This window comes from Nicotiana tomentosiformis, chromosome 10, assembly GCF_000390325.3.
Source record: "Nicotiana tomentosiformis chromosome 10, ASM39032v3, whole genome shotgun sequence".
Taxonomy (NCBI): Eukaryota; Viridiplantae; Streptophyta; class Magnoliopsida; order Solanales; family Solanaceae; genus Nicotiana; species Nicotiana tomentosiformis.
Window position 1 is genome coordinate 62,581,760 of NC_090821.1, and position 15,159 is coordinate 62,596,918.

Here is a 15,159-nt window from a genome sequence, read left to right on the forward strand (position 1 = left end):
TGATTTATGCCACGGCTAAGCACGAGTTAATGAGTTTCCTCAGTGCTTATTCTGGGTACAATCAAATCAAGATGAACCCAGAAGACCAGGAAAAGACTTTGTTTATAACGAATTTTGGTACATATTGTTACAATGCAATGCCCTTCGAGTTAAAAAACGCCGGAGCCACTTATTAACGGCTCGTGAATAAGATGTTTGACAAACAAATAGGAAAGACTATGGAAGTACATATAGATGATATGCTCGTTATGTCTTTGAATGTAGGAGACCACACGAAGCATTTGCAGGAAACATTTGACAGAGGGAGCATAATATGAAGCTTAACCCCGAGAAATGTGGATTCGGGGTTAGTTCGGGTAAGTTCTTAGGATTCCTAGTCTCACAAAGGGGAATTGAGGTAAATTCCGACAAAATCAAGGCCATAGAGGACATCCCGGATCAATTGTCTAACGTAAAGGAAGTCTAGAGGCTCACAGGGAGATTGACAGCTTTGAGCAGGTTCATTTCCCGATCGTCAAAAAAATGTCATCGCTTCTTCGCACTACTCAAAAAAAAATAATTTCGAATGGACACCGGAGTGTCAGCAAGCCTTGAAGGAGTTGAAAAAATATTTTTCAAGCCCTTCGTTGCTCTAAAAACCAAAAGAATGCGAAACACTGCTAGTCTACCTCGCGGTTTCAGAAGTTGCGGTAAGTGGAGTTTTAGTCTGAGAGGATGAAGGTACGCAATTTACCACTTATTACGTTAGCAAAATTTTAACGTGAGCAGAAACTCGCTACCCACATCTGGAAAAACTGGCCTTAGCTCTTGTAGTCGCTACTCGGAAGCTGAGGCCTTACTTCCAATGCCACCCGATAGCTGTAGTGACTACTTTTCCTCTGAGGAATACCCTCCATAAACCCGAGCTCTCGGGTAGATTGGCCAAACGGTCCGTCAAAATGAGCGAGTTTGATATAGAGTATAAACCGAGGACTGCAATTAAGTCACAAGTCTTGGCTGACTTTATGGCCGATTTCAGTCCGGGACTATTGCCTCTGGCAGCCAAAGAGGCACTAATGGTGTCAAATTCAACATCGGGAGTTTGGACCCTATTTACGGATGGAGCTTCAAACGTAAAAGGGTCTGGGTTCGGAATAGTCTTGATCACGCCTTCGGGGGAAGCCTTAAGGCAAGCCATCAGAATAATCCCTTTAACTAACAATGAATCAGAGTACGAATCTTTGATTGCAGGGATCGACTTGGCCCGGGGGCTTGACTCCGAAGTCATCGAAATCAAATGTGATTCACAGTTGATGGTAAATCAGGTTTACGAAATTTTTGACACCAAAGAGGAATGTATGCAACAATACGTGATAAAGATTTAGGCTTTATTGGCACGATTATGGGAGTGTTCAATTACTCATGTCCCGAGGGAAGATAACGCGGAAGCAGATGCATTAGAAAATTTGGGCTCATCGACAGAAATCAAGGGATCGGAATTAGGGACGGTAGTACAACTAATGAACTCGGTCTTGGACGCAGATTGTTACTATGAGGTGAATTCGACTAGTTTGGTTTGGGACTGGAGAAATGAAATAATCGATTATCTCGAGCATGGAAAGTTACCCGAAGACCCCAAAGAATCAAGAGTGTTACATGCCAAAGCTGCACGATATAACTTCAAGAAAGGCCAATTGTACAAAAAATCCTTTCAAGGCCCGTTGGCCTGGTGCTTAGGAGCATCAGAAGCTAACTATGTCATGAGAGAAGTCCATGAAGGGATATGCGGAATGGACATTACTGGCAGGATATTACTAGCCCCGTATGGAACAAGATGCCAAAGACTTCGTACGAAAATGAGATAAGTGTCAACTCTACGCACCACTAGTACATCAACCGGCGGAACCCCTACATTCGGTTCTGTCCCCGTGGTCGTTCATAAAATGGGGAATGGACATCGTCGGACCGCTACCACCGGCTCCTGGAAAGGTAAGGTTTCTTTTAATTTTGACTGACTATTTTTCTAAATGGGTGGAAGCAGGTCCTTATCATAAGATCGGAGAATGCGAAGTAGTCAACTTCCTCTGGGAAAATATAATTTGCAGGTTTGGATTACCAAAAGAGATTGTATGCCACAACGGGTTGCAGTTCATCGGCGCAAAAGTTACAAAGTTCCTTGAAGATTTGAAGATAAAAAGGATCACCTCTTCACCTTATCATCCGGGCGCAAAATGGTCAAGCGGAATCCACAAACAAAGTAATTATTCAAAATCTCAAGAAAAGATTGGAAGCAGCAAAAGGCAACTAGCCCGAAGAATTACCTGGGGTTTTATGGGCCTACTGAACAATGGCCAAGTCAAGCACAAGAGAAACCCATTTTTCCATTATGTATGGCACAGAAGCTTTGATACCGGTGGAAGTAGGGGAACCAACCTTAAGGTATTTCTAGGCATACGAAGAATCGAACAACGAAGCAATGTTAATCAACTTAGAGCTGCTTGAGAAACACAGGGACTTGGCGCATGTAAGAATGGCGGCTCAAAAGTAGAGAATGGAGCGATATTATAATCGATGAGCAAATTTCCGTTATTTCAAAGTGGGAAATTTAGTTCTAAGGAAAGTAACTCAAAATACCCTGGAGCTTAATGAAGGGAAGCTGGGTCCAACGTGGGAAGGTCCCTATCGGATTTCAGCTATCACTGAAAAAGGCTCGTATGAGTTGGAAAACCATAACGGAGACAAGTTACCTAGCAACTGGAACGTGGCACACCTCAAAAGATATTATTGCTGATAAACATTACCCAAGCGGAAAGTATGTACTGCACTCTTTTTTCCTTCATTCAGTTTTTGTCCCAATTGGGTTTTTCTGGCAAGGTTTTTTATGAGGCAGCGATAGAAAGCATACTACGAAGACATCAGCAATAAGATCTCTGATGCCAAGGCTTCACTCGGGGGAGATTAGGTAATCTTTGGTTCGATAGCAAATTCTCACTGGGAAGTTAAGTTTGCTACCGAACAGAGATTACCCGACCATTCACAAGCACAAACCATTAGAGGGTTGTTAGGTATTCTTTCGCTCGATAGCATGGATTCCTAAGGGGAAATAAGATATGTTGCTGAGTGAAGGATTACCTAGCAATTCATTGGTGGAACCTTCGAAGATACTAGACTTCCAGTGTTCCAATTCGCATTCGAACACTAGGGGGAATGATATGAGGATACGACAACACTGAATTCCACGTCAACCGAGGCACAAAAATCCGGGAACAAAATACATCATCGGGATTGGGGAATGCGCAGCCAACCTCGTAGAAACAAGTTGTATAAGATAGCCACAAGTCATGGCAATTTCTTTTTAGCATAGCAAAATGCTTATATAATCTCTGAAAATAGAAGGAATAAAATAAAATCCTTTTACTTTTATCTTGTTTCATGTCTGAACGATGAGCTAACCTTGTCATTTAAAAGTTAAACAAGTACTTCAAATGTTAGTGCCATAATGAACAGGAGACGTCCTCGTCAAGAGTACCGTAAACATAAGAGGGCCCTCTCTTAAAAAAAAACATCACGTTAAATGGTTGGTTTTGGAAGAATTTATGCCCGGAATCAAAAATGCTATCGGGGGAAAATACACCTGAAGCCGCCTATGAAAAGGGCGCAAAAAGCAAACTTGCGCAAATATTTATTGAAACCCTCACGTAAAAGGGATAATTCTCGGAAACAAAGTGCCTCACATAAAAGGGATAATTCTCGGATACAATGTGCATCGAAGAAAATGTATCCGAGACCGCATACAGAAAAATGTGAACAGAAAAAACATGCGCAAAATCCTTAAAAGAATATGAGGGTTAAAAAACTTGCACGGATATTCAAGCAAAAGTAAGACTCAAACAAAGCATTTGAGCAAAAATATGTCTTCATTTACAAGAACGTGCCAAAAGAAATACAAAACGGAAAAAGATAAGTAAAGCTAAACTGCAGTGCCTCCGGGCCCAGTAGAAAGAGAAGCGTCCACGCCCCCGGGAGTTGTAGACGGTTGCACCGATGACTAGAGATTTTCCCCAGTCTGATCTTCAATATCGTCGCCCTCTGATTCTTCTTCAGTTCCCGAAAATTCGAAACCAGAACCATTTAACCCGATACATCGGACCTTGATGGAAGGCCAGTCTTAGCGGCTAACTCAAGCTCGCGTGCCTTAGCAATTTCGGCATCAATATCAATGACACCAACTTTGGCTTCTTCCAAGGTTTTTCTCCTCATGCAGTACATGGCGTAAGTTTTTTCAACAATGAGGGAAGCCTCTCGGCGCTTGAGTTCTTCTTTGAGTTGGGTTATCTCGGCAGAAAGATTTTCTCGGGCGGACCTAATAGATTTAAGGCTGACGTCAAGCTCGCAAATAGTTGAACTATAGAGCATGTTATGCTCGATAGTTTTCCTGTACTTCTATTCTAGCTGGGCATGTTTCGTCCTCGCGGAAGCAAGCTCTTCGACTTTGGAGTTCAAGGCTGCTTCCAAGTTAATTACCATTTCAGCAGCAGCCTCACGCTCGGTTGCAGCAAGAATGCATCCTGGACTTCAGCCCATTTAGCCTTGGCTTCATCAAATCTAACCCTCAGCGGGCCAACTTCTTGGCTGAGGGTTATCACTTCTTGCTCGCTTTGCTGCAAACAGGCTTCCAAAACATCGGCTTTGGTGGCTCTGGTTTCCAGTTCTGAGAGACAGAGAATGGTTTGGTCTCGTTCCACCAAAAGCTGATCCCGTTCAGAAGTAAGTCCTTCCTCGTCACGAATCAACCTTTGAAGGCCATTAGAAGCAAGGAAGTTGGCCTGCAAAACAAGAAGAGGTAAAACTTAAAATACATTCATTCAAAAGCAGGAGAAATAATAGAGGAAGAAAGAAACGTACCGCTGCGGCATTATGCATAGCATTGTTCAACAAACACTCTCCCAAGAGTGTCTGAATCTTTTCCCAATCCTTCTCTGAAGCCAAAGGCTTCAGATAGTTAGCAAGCTCCACCGGCCGGGAAAGAAGATTGCACCCGGTAGAGACCGAAAGAGTAACATTACTTCTCTTATGAGGATCTTCATAAGGGGCAGCATAATTTTGCCCCAAATTCCCATGAACTGGGGACTGTGGAAGAGGAACGCCTTCTTCATGGTCAGGTGTGCCCGCTGGAGATGATGTTGCTGATGGAAGAGTGGATGAAGATGGAAGTGATGTTGTAGTTGCTGGTGTTGGAGAAGGTGGTGATGAAGCTGATGGGGTAGAAGAATGAGAAACAACTGTGTCAAAAGCAGCACTGGATGTTGGGTGCTCGCCAACCGAAGACGACAAGGACCCGGTACTCTGCCTCGCAGTACCATGCACAACAATTGGGGCCCGAGAATGGAAGTTGGCATTATCTACCAAATAAAATTCTCCCCAAAGTGCTGAAACATCATCCTCGATTGGTATGACTATCTCAACAGGTTGAGCATCCTGTTGAGATGATAAGGATTGTAACCTTCTATGAATAGAAACTCCCTCATCACTAGATTCTTTATCATCATCATCAATCATCATAGTGTCTATGACCAGCCTGGAAGGAGCACCAGGCGTCATCGCCACCGAAGATAGCTCGGGACAGCAGTCTTCACCCGCTTATTCTTCTCCCCGGCCACGGAGGAACGTCTTCTCTCCGGTTGCTTATCTTCTAGACGAGGACTCCGTGAAGATGTGGTTTCACCCGAAGTAGGCCCGTAGATACCTGTTCGAGCGAGAGCGTCCTGAAGTAGCCTCACTGCATCAGCGGGATCAGCCAAAACATCCTCCTCGGGGACAGCAACAGAGCCCGCAGATAGACCTAATTTCATAAAAAAAGTCAGAAGGGTTCAATCGATATGCAAAGTAGAGAAAGATGGAAGCGAGGTAAGTTCAAATTACCATGAATTTTGTCCTTCCACCCATATTTCGGGGCCAGCTCTTTCCACAAGCGAGTTTCGGGCGTTGTGACATCCAAAATTTTCTGAACCCATCGGTCTAAACCTTTCACCACCGACATGACCCATCAAGTTGTTGAAACATACGAAGAATGAAAACACGACCATAGAAGAATATTTAATGAAAGAAGAAATATTAGAGATTTTACGAGCGTGGTTCCAAGCGGTCGGAAAGGATAAAGCCATTGTTGGAATGATACTGCTAGTGGCAACTGCGGCGAACCGTTCTGTCCACCCGCGATCACTATCATCATCCATGCTAGTCAATAAAGCATGGTGTCCTCATTTACAGAGATTTATCATTACCCCGCCCCTCCTCCCCCCTCCTCCCCCGAAAAATCTTGGGGGAGTAGAGATTCATCATGTGAGCTAATGTTAGCTCTTCTCCAGTTTCTTGGCACAAGCATCGAAGGCAGCTAACCGTCCTCCACACAGAAGGACTTACCTGTGCCAAACACACCTGATAGCGGAGGCAAAATTCCGCAATCATGGAATCAAGCTCTCCACTCAAAAAAACGCACCCAAAGTAAAGGGATACGCGTAAAAGTATGTCAAACCTTCCTTGGGAAGGGTCGCTAGCTCCGATATATTGGGATCGATGATATAAAATTCATGGCAACAACAATCTTCCTTCACAGCGGGAATACTGGAAGGACGGATGAAAGAACGGTACCTGCTAACAGCTCATGTACGAGGGTTAGTAGAAGGGAATTTCTTCTCAAAATCCTTTACGATTTTGAGTCTTTTTGGTATAATGGAGTCTACGGTTGGAACGACAAAGTCGTCGGTTTTGTTTTTGCCTTTAGAAGAACCAGTACGTTTTGAGGAGGAAGCCATCGAAAAAGAGAAATGGTTTTTGTTTGAAGAAGGCGAAGATTCAATAGGCGAAATAAGATGAAGGAAGTTAGAATACAAGGGGGAAGTTGATACATATAAGTAAAGTTTTGGCGGCTAAATCCTTGACTAAGATTACCTCGATAACCGGTAAAAGACGTGCTAAATCATGGGAAGACGCGTGTTTGGGCATTAAATGCGGAGACACATGCGTCTAATCAACCGTCAGTAGCCTTCAAAAGGAATTATAGTTATTCCCGCCAAAAGAGTGTTTCTATCAACTTTCCGGTAACACGAAGTTATGTCACCGGAAAGCATGGGGACTATTTGTATTAGGTAAAATATGTTATGGCACGTGGCCACCCAAGAAGGGGACACGTGGAACCTAAGTCGGGAGGACGAAAAATCGAACACAAATATCTCGTGTGTCATCGGAAAAGATAACGTTCGTGAAGGCATTGAATACTCTGCGCCCGGTAACATTCAATGAGGAATATTCCACAACATTAAAAAGCAACGGCCCGTTACAGAGAATTTGGCATTTATGTTCACTGTTACGTCTTCATCAATGCTCCTCATAATGGACAGGAATTTTCTAGCTAACTTATACTCAAGGGTGGCATGTGGGCCGGTTAGGACTGGGACCGGCCAAGGACCGCAAGCCCAAATAGGCGGTGGGCCTAAACGGTCCTAACCGGATAGGACCGGGACCATGGGAAGGTGGGTTGGGTAGTGGGTCGGTCCCATAAGCGAGGCCCGCGAGACCCGGACCGGCTGGGAAGTGGGCCGGTTCGAGCAGTCCTAAACGGGCCTATCCGGGCCCAACGGCTAATTTTTTTTTAAAAAAAAATCTGCCACATTATAGACGTTATGGCATTTAAAATATGGCTGTTTTACCTGCCAAAATAGCCGTTGGCTATTTATAAAATAGTCATTTAACCCCCAACTTTGTTTTAACTCCAAACTTTTTATAGTTATATATACATATTAAGATATACTATAACTATAACTATATATATATATATATATATATATATATATATATATATATATATATATATATAGTACTGTTTTACGGGTAAATAACCATACCTCCACTTTCCCCACTAAAGACTTGCACCTTTCCAAAAAGTTGTTAAATCCTTTTATCTTCAAACTTATGTTTTACAAATAAGTTTCTCAAAAGAAATCAGTTAACCCACAAGGACAGGGGTCAAATAAACTCTAAAAAATCATATCAAAATTGCCATCACTAATAATATTTTGTCATGGATCTAATGATTGCTTAAAACATTGATGTTGAAATCAAAGTGAGACATGAAGATGCATAGTAATAGGAGGCAGGGTCAGATCTACCATGTATTCTATAGATTCATATAAATTTAATAGTTTTTTCCATATATTATAAATATATTAAGAAATTACTAAATATTTAAATATATTTGACTGTAAATATATTTATTATTATATAATTTGATATTGTCATAAAAATTCACAATTTTAAATTCTGAATCCACCTAAAAGTGGCTTCGAAGAGTCAAAATTGTGGGTTGAACCCATCAAAGTAGTAGTATTGCTCAAGATTTACCCACGCTGATTGGTTGTCCAAAACAAATGAGACATGTGAATATGATTCTCTAATTATGATTAACGTGACAAATAATTAAGGGTGTCATTTGCTGGATTTAGTGGGTGTAGGGTCCCCCCTTTTGGCCTTTGGATATATATGCTAAAGGCAAAAGAATATATCAACCGCGTTTGAAAAAATAGTGAGAAAATTTAAAAAAATATTTGTTAACATTTATTGGCGTGTTTTTCTTACTTTAATGGTTATAGTTTTACATAATATTCAAGTAGTAGAAGATTTTTTTTTAAATAGTTTTTTATACGGTATTCGCATTGAAACCCGATTAATTCGAATCTGCATCACGCAAGTCCCTTTAATTTGGGGAATACTTTCTATCGGGATTTTTTTTTCCATACTCATTGTTCAAATCCTAGACATTAGATTAAGGGCAGAGAAATCATATCCATCCTGCCACAATCTTAGCAATAAGTGGTACATGATTCAAATGTTATCAAACGTTGTGTCTCCTTCTTGTTCCATTTTTCTTAATCATAAAATCGCTCTTCTTTGGAAAAATAAAATACTTAGGATTGAAAATATCACTTGTCATCACAACATTGTTTGAGTAGTTGTTTTTCTTTACCTTCTGCTTCTTGCTCAAAAGAATGCGACATTAACTCGTAAATTTGTGTAATATCTTTTTTTTTCATCAGGTGTTCTAAAATGAACGAACTTATATACATCATCCGTTATTGGAAACTTAGGAAATAGTTGGAATATAATTTTCAAATTACTTAAAGAGAAATAACATATCTCTCTTTATTCGTTTATTATTTGATTTATGAATTTTTATTAACATAACCAATTTTGTTTTGAGGTCTTTTGGACTAAATTGGCTCTATTGTAGGGGTGTGCATTGTCGGATCGGATCAGATTTAGCACATTTCGGATTATAAATTTGTATTTCGAATTTTATAAAATACAATCCGAATTAAATTGGACCGGATCGGATTTTAAAATTTGAATCGAAAAAAATTTCAGATTTTCGGATCGGATTGTATGCTTTATTAAGGCTATTAACAATCCGATCGGCTACTGCACTTTTTAAGGCTACTGCTATTTACTATTCTATTAAATTGAACGACAACAAATATCTTTTATATCAATAGACAAATCAAAAGTTTCATAGCAAAATAAAATAAACTGAAATTCCAAACAAATGTCTAATAAGGGAGGTGTTGTTGTCCTTCCATAGGAAGAAGAGAATGAGAATGAGAAACACAGAGGTAAGACTTATGTCACGACCCAAAATCTCACCCGTCATAATGGCGCCTATCTCAATACTAGGCAAGCCGAAAATCTCAATAAACCATAATTTCTCTCAAGATTGAAAATATAATATTTAAATACAATACAAACACTCCCCAAAACCTGGTGTCACTGAGTACATGAGTATCTAATATGAATACAAGTCTGAAAAATATAGTCTATAATAGTTTGAGACCAAATACAGTGAACAAAGAGATAGAGAAGGAGAGACATGGTCTGCGGAACACGGCAGCTACCTCAAAATCTCCTGAAAATCAACCACGCGAAAGGATCAACACCCGCTATGTTCGGGAACACCTGGATCTGCACACGAAGTGCAGGGTGTAGTATGAGTACAACCAACTCAGCAAGTAACAATAATAAATAAGGAACTGAAGAGAGTAACGAGCTACACAGTTATGGTTCATTTCCAGTAATTCCAGCAAAAGAATAGACATGCTATCAAATCTGGCAGTTTAATGTCAAATCAATTTTTATACAGTTCCTGTTCATGTAATCCGTATATCAATAATCGTTCAGAGATTTCACAACAATGACAGATAGCAACTAAGTGCAACAACAAATGAAAATCAAGTATAACCTCTTAGGACAACAATCACTCACTGGGCTCCCAGCCCTCATCACTCACTCTCAGTGGGTATCCGTGCGCACTAGGGGTGTACAGACTCATGAGGGGCTCCTACAGCCCAAGCGCTATAAACACGGACAACTAACGTGCTGCACGGATAACTCACGTACCATAATATAAATGTCTGAATCCGCACGGCCAACTCACGTGCTGCACGGCCAACTCACGTGTAATAATAATATAAGGATCTGCACGGCCAACTCACGTGCTGCACGGTCAACTCATGTGCAATAATAAGCCAATAAGGCCTGCTGCAGGCGGGCAGCCCCGATCCATAAAATATCCTCACAATCAGGCCCTCGGCCTCCCTCAGTCATAAATCTCTCCAGTCTCTCGGGCTCTCAATAATCATGAAATCAGCCCAAACAATAATGATATGATGTATCAATAATAATAATACAGACTGAGATAAAATGTGCAAGTAAAAACTGAGACTGAGTAAATATAGCATTTAGCAGGTAATTCAACATGTACTCAACCTTTGTGGGTCCCAATAGTACCATCACATAGCCTAAGCATGATTTCTAACATGATTTACAGTCAAATTTTATCAACACATAGAGGGCATACAACTAACAACAAATTATTCAACTTTACAGTTTTTCGGGACGAACCAGGTCACAATCCCCTCGGTGCACGCCCACACGCTCGTCAGCTAACATGTGCGTTACCTCCAAAATAATCACATGATACCAAAATCGGGGGTTTAATACACTCAGGACCAGATTTAAAACTGTTACTTATCTCAACCCATGTATTTATTTATTCCGCTATGCCCTTGTCACGAGAATTAGTCTCCGAAAGCCTCGTATCTAGCCACAATTAATTCGAATCAGTCAATACAAATTATTATAATTTATTCCATAAGGAAAATACTAATTTTCCCAATAAAATCCGAAATTAACTCAAAAATCGCCCGTAGGGCCCACGTTTCGGAACCCGATAAAAGTTACAGAATATGAATGCCCATCCAACCATGAGTCCAATCATATAAATTTCACCAAAATCCGACATCAACTCGACCCTCAAATCTTCAATTAAAGTTTATGAAGATTTCTACCATTTTCAATCAAATCCTTACCCATTTGAACTTAATAATCCTTCCACAACCTTATTGGTATGTATACATAATACTTTTACACCCAAAAATCATACTATAAATCACCCATTTTTATTCCAAACCCGAAATTGAAGGATTGAGAAAAGAAATTCTTATCTCTTTGAAGCCCTAGCAAGATCCTTGTGAAATCTTCAAATCTTGAACAAGAATTGATGGATAAATGATCAAGTCTTCACTTTCTCTCTCTAAAATGCTCTCACCTCTCTCTAAAATATCAGATTTTGGCTAAAAAATGAGCTTCAAGGGCTATAAATCGAAGTTGGGTCGGGTCAAAAATTAGAAAGAATGGAAGCTCCGACGCAGTTATGCGATCGCATAACAGGTATGCGGTCCGCATACCGGCCGTATAATTTGGCCTCCAAAGCTGGGCGTTACTGACCCGGTCTGCAGTCATTATCGCATATTGTACCGCAGATTTTCCTCAAATCTTGCCCCTATCCTGAACCACTTTACGATCATTATGCGGTCCGCCAGAAATGATCATTTTTCGACAAAATTTTCCTTTACACTTCGGTGCATTGTTCAACCCAAAAAGTCCGAGCCGCGGCGAAGCTCGCCGCAAGAAATTTCTATAATCTTTGTACTAATTGATCTACCTCGGCACCACCAAAACTTAATTTTCTTAGCAAAATTTCTCCGAGGTCGTTACACATAAGTTAGCATCAAGTCAACCTTTTCAACTTAAATTCTAAACCTTGTAACTAAGCGCTCTAAATCATTTTAAAGCCTCACCGAACCCAAACCAATTACCCCGGCAAGCCAAATAATAACTGTAATTCATAATTTGAGCAGTAAATGAGGGAACGAGATTACAATAGTCAAAACGACCGGTCGGGTCGTTACAACTTAAGAGAAGCAGACAGAGCAATCTGAAGAGAGGTTAGAGAGAGAGACTTCGATATAAACTAAGAAAAGAATAGTCTAAAGAGAGGCAGATGAAATGAGAAGACTTAACCCTAAAATGTAAGTCTAATATTTATACATGTCCATATGATTCGAATTTCGGGTAAGATTGAATTAAAATTATTCCAATCCGTATTCGATCCGAATATCCGAACTTTTAAAAAACTCAACCCATATTCGATCCGAAATCCGAAAATTCGAATAAAATGGATCAACTCGAATTCTCGGATATTCGATCCAAGTACACAGCCCTACTCTATTGTCACCTTAGAACCAAGGATAACCGATTAATCTTGACTAACTTAAATTAAAGGAAAACAAATACATGACAAAACATCACTTTTATAAAGCAATAAGAGACTTCCCAAATGGGAGGTTTAGCATACGAAATTCACTTGCATACTTTTTCGGTCGAGTCCGTCGCACGGGACTTGCTTAATGTAGTTTATCTTCCTGTATAGTACTTTATGGGTTATTACATAGGAACGTAGTTTATCGTGCACACATCCAAATGGCAGTGACTACGAATTTTCTTGTTAATTTTTTTTAGTTTAAAAAATAATTTATCTATTAAATTGAATAAGAAATACAAACGACTACAATAACAAGTAAATCTAAAGTACAACCAAGTTTGAAAGTCATCTACATGAGTCTTTACTATTCATTTTTCTTCATTGATGCTCTTCTAAAACTAATATATTAAAAGGTTAGTTTCAATAAGCTAAAGATTAATTTTAGTAAGCACTAGAAGTTTTTTATATTTTCTACGGATATACGATGAATAATAAATACATATATACTTGTGTATATTTTCAGCATTTATTGTTTTAGATCAATCTTATGGAAAGTCATTTTTATTCCATTCTCTTTCCAAAAAGGACGACAAAGATTTTACTTGGGAAACATAATAAATTGGGTGGATAGAAGATGGGAAAGATTTTTTTTTATTATTTTTTTTTTCAAGTGCATTCTAAAGAAGTCGGTGGCTTAGATTTCAAAAAGGTTGTCCAAAAACATCCGATTCTTTGCCTTTTGATATGAATTTAATTGTATACATACCAATAAATTTTTAATTGTTTACTTACCTATTATATATGATTAATTAAAGGTTGCTCATCTTTGACGAAAAGGGTTCATTCATTTAATCTGATAATAAATAAATATCTTATTCAAGAATGTTCCCTTCAAATTAATATGTATCTTAGTTGGGTATTAATATGCCCTTTTTGCTTGCTTATATTTGTCTCGAAAAGAAAATGACAAAAATGATTAGTTCACTGTGCAACCTTATATCGTATATCTTGTCTGATATTAACAAGATTATTTTCATTTGGTCTCCAGTTGACGTGTTTGAGAGGCAAAAATGAGAACAAATTAAAGTAGAATAAAAGTTAATTACTTTAATTAGAAGTTCGAAATATGAGACTCAAAATATTTATTTTTTAATGTGCATTTTGACATAAATACTTTAATTTTTAAAATTAAATTTATATATTTGTTAACTATCCAAAAGTACTACTTATAAGTCAAGATAATTAATAATTTAAAATAGCTTCACTTAGAATGGAACAAAAGGAGTAAAAAAGAATACAAGTGCATTTTTTAAATATTATTTTCCTTGCCTCATGGCTGCAGTTTCCATATTATTTCTCTGCCAACCAACCTCTCAGTTGTTATTTGTTTATTTTTAGCTCTCTGTCTCTGGTAAGAATATTGAGCCGACCTAACGTTATTTTCACATTCACAAAATTAAAGGACTTAAATTTTTTACTACAAAAATCATAACCTAACAATTAACGAGCAGAAATAATTTTGGTGTGGTTCATAATTTCATATGCTGCAGTCTCGAGGGTCTGTACCTCATTTTGAAAAAACAAGCAAAAATAATAAACGAGTTTTACCATGCATAGAATCTATATGTCATTTTCGAAGACAATATTTAGAAAATCTTTATACATAATTATGAGCTCCAAAAATGGAAAGAAGCCAAAGATCATTTTCTCTCCTGACTTCTCATAATTATAGCTTTCTTCATGTCAAAAATGATCGTGTCATTTTCCTTAATCTCATTCTTTCTTTGAAGAAAAAATAGTTGACTATTAAATTATTTACACTCTTTTTCTGTTTGCATTTTGCACTTGCTATATATATTACTCCCAGAGTCCAATCATTTTACAAAAATGCAATGTTCTATTTGTTATTCAACATTTTCTTTCTGTATATAATAAATAAGTTCATAACCATTTTCTTTCTGTATATAATAAATACAACATTACATAACCTACTTTTTCTATTACTGTCCAATTTCATTATATTGAAGTAATAATATCTTAAGGGGATTCTGAGATTTTCTGGTAACTCTATTGAATGCCAAAGGGACACCAGTGCAAACTCAAACAGTGACAGCACACCAGGAAAAGGCTTGCTAAAACAAACCGACCTCGTGGGGGCCTCTTCTGTTTAAGAGGGAAGGTTCAAAATCGAACCGAACCGAACCGAAGACATATTGACTTATTGATATCGAATTATCGGAATAATGAATAGTAAATGAATTGAGATTTTATAATTAACGGCTTAACAGTTTGGAGACTGATTACTTAATTTTCTTATCGGGTAAACCGTTAACCCGTTAAATTTTTTTATATTTATACTTTTTCCCCCAAATATATAAACTTGTTAGTTGTTACTACATTACTGCATAAGTAATTGTACATAGAATGATAGAACTGTCTATAGCTAATAGAAGTCGTCTTTGGCTTCTCATGAATTATGAGTAGACATGAATTGAATTACTCTTTAGGTCATTTTACTTAAGTGGGGT